Source organism: Strongylocentrotus purpuratus, unplaced genomic scaffold (genome assembly GCF_000002235.5).
Source record: "Strongylocentrotus purpuratus isolate Spur 01 unplaced genomic scaffold, Spur_5.0 spur5_scaffold_1, whole genome shotgun sequence".
Taxonomy (NCBI): Eukaryota; Metazoa; Echinodermata; class Echinoidea; order Camarodonta; family Strongylocentrotidae; genus Strongylocentrotus; species Strongylocentrotus purpuratus.
Window position 1 is genome coordinate 18,496,315 of NW_022145594.1, and position 4,926 is coordinate 18,501,240.

At 36.0% G+C, this 4,926-nt stretch overlaps 1 long non-coding RNA gene across 1 annotated transcript; it reads right to left on the bottom strand.

Annotated features, from left to right (window-relative positions):
* Positions 1-688: 688 nt before the first annotated feature.
* LOC115920958 lies at positions 689-4,415 on the bottom strand. The gene is made up of 4 exons (XR_004062632.1): positions 4,358-4,415; positions 2,987-3,042; positions 1,709-1,848; positions 689-705 (listed from the first exon to the last, which is right to left on the bottom strand). It is a non-coding gene; the product is annotated as an uncharacterized LOC115920958 (long non-coding RNA).
* Between the last annotated feature and the right edge of the window lie 511 nt (positions 4,416-4,926).

A 4,926-nucleotide genomic window follows, 5' to 3' on the forward strand; every position in this document is an offset into this window, starting at 1 on the left:
TTTTAATTAACTTTACATTGGTATACCGTTAATTTCACTGGGGAAACAACCCCCCCTCCCATTAACAATCAACACTGCCGTTACTTCTACCAACACTGCCGTTACTTCTATCAACACTAATGCTATAATTCAAAACTTTTCACTTTCTAAGTCCTTCTAATATAAACATATAATCATATGTGTACACTATTGCAACCCGTTACATGGGCCATGCAATAACAGCACCAGGAAGAGGATAGCAAGCCCCCCCCCCCCGTCCATAGAGGTAAATGAATTTCAACAAGTATAATTATAATTAAAATATCATTAATTAATTCAATCTTTGATATGGACTGATAGATCTTTATCACTCAAATTTCAAGGAGAATCTTTCTGCCCAGTCCTCAGTTTCATCTTATAAGATGGTAGTTTACATTGTTAGAATTTTAATGTTTATTCATTGAGGATTAGTTATCTTTAATTATTTCTACGTTGACAAGATATTAAACTTCATTGGCTTTATTGAATGTGGTATTCTACAAACATATAATACAAATAATAAATAAATATCATGTAAATATTCCAGTTTAAACCCATCTCTATTGTACTCTTTCATAATATGAGGGTGTCATCTTTAAGACGTAGTCCCGTGTAGATGTCTTCTGCATTCATCACTAAAGTTGTAGCCTAGTTTTCAGAAGAAAGGGCTGTAGTGATAACCCAAGTCTGTTGAATGGAAAAATGAAATAAGATATAAGAAAATCAATGACGACTAATAACACACACCCTGATACCTGCTCAGAAAAAGGAAGGATTGAAATTCACTTGGGGTTCTATTGGGCAAACCGAAACTATTTTTCGTACAAGACTAGTTTCTGACCACATTTTAGATTATTTCTGATGATCCCATTGAGACGATAGGACTGCTGGAGTTTGGTTCAGACAAGGTATGAAATAAGTAATACAATGTACTTGTGATGTAAACTCGTGCTCATTATTGAATAATACTCGGTTAAAGGTAAAACAAAGTTTTACGAAATTTTGAAAATTGGGTGGATAGTGATTCTTTACAATTTTGATATATTTGAATGCCCCTGTGGATGTATTATAAGCACTAGAAAACTTAGCCTCTAAAACACTTCTGCTTTCGAGAAAAATTGAATATAAATATTTACTGGTGCTCCCGGTAAATTTTGATAAATTTCAAATGGTAGCTGCGACCATGAAAATCTCAGAATATGTAGATGTGATATATATCTTCCAAACGAGAATAGCAAATTGGTCGATTTTAGTCAAGAAAAATTTATATCTTGACCTTGAGAGGAAGCAATACAACATAAAGAGTTTATTATTTACAATTTCATAATTTTAGACTCGATTACAACCGCGACAACGATCACTGAATATTGTAGGATCTCATATGCGTCCAATATGTTCATTTGAACCAAATTTATGACCCCATACTAAAACTGTGTATTACCTTTAAGTATGGGACATAAAATGACCAAACAACTTGGACCAGAGAATATACTGGAAATAATGCTACTGAAACACACGTAACGTAGACTTATATTTCATCTATATTGACATTTAATTTTTAATCTAAATCACAATTGTGATATTCAGTGAATTATTCTTTTACATGTCAACTGACAATGAAAAATATCTTCGTCAGATCTATAATTTTCTGCATGACATGTGTTCCACAAAAGTTTATTGGGGTACCTACATGTATATTAGCACACTTGCTCGTATGAAGTGTAGTAGGCCCGCATCTCTAGATATGATCCCGTCAATATCTCTTCTTTGTTCCTCTCCTGAGTTTGTAAACCAGCATGCCTTCATCACCCACTGTAGAGAAGCATCATCCTACATGACAGAGAACAAAGTAGGTACTTCAATTTAAAACTGATACTAATGGATACATATCAACCATAATACATCATATAAACAGACTTTCATCTTATGTTGTGTTCTTCTTCATCTTCATTGCTCAAGAAGTGAAAGGAGCCCTTACAAAAAAGTAATGAGGGGTCCTGTGTTTACCCTACATGTAGTGCTTTGGATGTGGATTAGATATAGCTCTTCTACACACAGGCCCGCCCCCCCCCCCCCCCCACTCAGGGGTCGGCAGGACCGCATGCGTATTCCCAAAATGTCCAGTAAAGGGGTAGTTTTCACGAAGTCTGGCTCATAGTACACAAAAATCCGGCCCGTATTGACTTTACACACCAGACTTAGGGGGGTGTTTTCAAAAGGAGGGAACACGCATACGCATACCCCAAATAAATAACACTGAGTGGGGGGGGGGGCGGGCACACAGGACCTCCTTTAAATAAGGACACATTTTCCTTTGTAAACCAAACAAATTAAAGACATCAATATTTCTCTTTCCTTATCTTCTTCTCAACCCCACATGCAGCTCATCATTTAGTATTTGTTTCTGTACCCTCGATCTCTCACTTCTTTTTGTCATTGTCTACTCTTTGTATAATTATGACCATGTTCTTCTATCTTTGTCGTGTAAAGTATTGTCTTGTCCCTTTCTCGTCTCTGTTGGCATCCCCATTTTTCTTTCCCCTATTTTGTAGTTCCTTTTGTCATTACAGATTAGTAAATTTAATTACTCATTATTCTTAAGTTTCATTTGAGGTGTTCACACTTGTACAAGGATTGCTTTTTAGTGGACCCCTCTGTTTCCAACATGTATTTCTTAATTTTTTTTTAAATGCTTATAATTATTTGTAATGTTTTGTTGAAAATGTGAATAAATTTGAAATTGAAATTGAAATTGTATGCTAGGTGCAGAACTAGAATAAAATATACCCTCCACTATATACGCTAATAATAATAATAATAATAAAAATGTTACTTATAAAGCGCTCACCACCGAAGTCTCTAAGCGCTATAATTGCAACGTCAACTTAGTTCCATTTATTTTTTTAGTGAATTAATACATGTAGGTGATCGTTTAATATTTGTGTGCTAAATAACCTGGTAATTTTACCTGCATGGGACTTTCTGCTTCATGTTGTTAACTTCTTTCAGCTCTTTAGTTTCAATCTGTTGGAACAAAAAGAAGGAAAAAACCAATACAATAATCAAGGCATCCCTTTCTCCTTAACAATAAAATAGATCAAGCATAATAGCTATTTTTTATGTCATGGTTGGCCTTATATTTAACATGGTGTGGAAATCAACATTCCTATTTAATGAACCACAGTACAAAGTAAAACTAATGGAATATTTAACTTGTACCTCACACAGTGCTTTCTATGGCCTATGAGCACGAAGAAGTACTAAGTAGAATTAGTTTATTATAACAAGAAGAGGTGGACTACAGATAAGTAAACATAATTGTGGACTAGGGGTCATTTCTTATACAACGTCCAACAAAAATATATTTATCAACATGAACTGCACAATTTGGAAACAAATCTTTAATGTAGACTCCTTATGAATATGAGTTATGACAACTAGACAAGCATCCTGGACCCACACAAAATCTAAACATTAAATAAAGAAATCCTAGTTGTTGTTTTTGAATATTTTTATTAATAAGTTCCAGGTTTACATCTAGATCTAGGCCTAAATAAAATAGGGTTTGGAGTTGTTTGATTATCCATGGTCACAGATAATTTTGGTCTGAAGTTGACACCACCAATTTTTCATTTCATTTCATTTCAAAGACTTTATTTTCTGCAATCAAACAAATCAGTTATAGATCTAGTCTACAACAAATATGGATAAGGTATGCAAACAATATACAAAATATAGAAACAAATGTATAATACATGAGTAAGAGTAAATTTGTACGTTGGGCCATAGCGTGTATAATTGCAAATTTGAAATTTAGTGTGCTGAAATTTGAAAATCGTGCCGGCCAATATTTTGCTCAGTGGGGGGGGGGGGGGGGGGGGGGTAGTGAGTACCTCGACAGAGTCCACGTCTAGAAGAAGGGTCTACTAAAGATTTTAACAAGAATTAACCCACTTGGATTATTAAAGAAATCATACTTCATAGATTATTTCAAGGTGTACGTTAAATCTAGATTTAAATTCAATCAATGATTGATGAATTAGATTCATGATGACGATCAAATTTGCAGATGAGCACCGCAATTCCACGGGGTGGGCCTGCCAGAACCCCGGGCCCTAACTGGGTGACATGACGGCAAACCGCAGTCAAACTACTTCACGACGATGAAAATCAAAGTGCAATTTGAAGAGAAATATTTCCCTAGCCTTTTCCCCAAATATCTGTTGAGAACAGTCTCAAAATGAAAAGAAATTACCGAAGATCACGAAAACTATTACAAATTTTTCAAAATTAATCACTAAATTCACTAAATCTACTCATATTGCAATCAATTACTCACCCATTCTCCGACTTTGTCGATATCGTCGCGACGCGTTGTTGTCAGCTAGCTAGCTAGGCGCAGGCGCGCGATACGTATATATCGTACACACAAATCATACATATTACGGTGACGTCATGACTAGTCTTAGTAACAAGCGCTTGCAATTATAAAAATATTGATTAAACACTCACGTCACGTTTTGGCAGACGTGATCATTCGTGTTTTACCGGCGTGGAAAACAACGAATGGTAGACCCTACACTTCGTAAATTAGAGTCACCTATTTTACGAAACAGCGCAAACGTGATACGTGATCACGTGATACGTGAACGTGAGTGTTCGTTGCAAGCCCAGTCATTCGGGCCGCAAACAGTGTAGCAGTAGCAAGTTTTCGCTTAGCAACATACAGACCTTCGCGGACGCAGAGCGCTCAGGTTTACGGCCGTCGCACACAGACCGCCCTCGATACAATACGTGGTTTCGCTTTTCGGTAAATGCGTACGTATCTCTACGGAGGTATGCATTTGCAATGCCATTATAGAAAAATGACGATGTTCCTGACATTGAAATTACTTTGGATATGGTGAA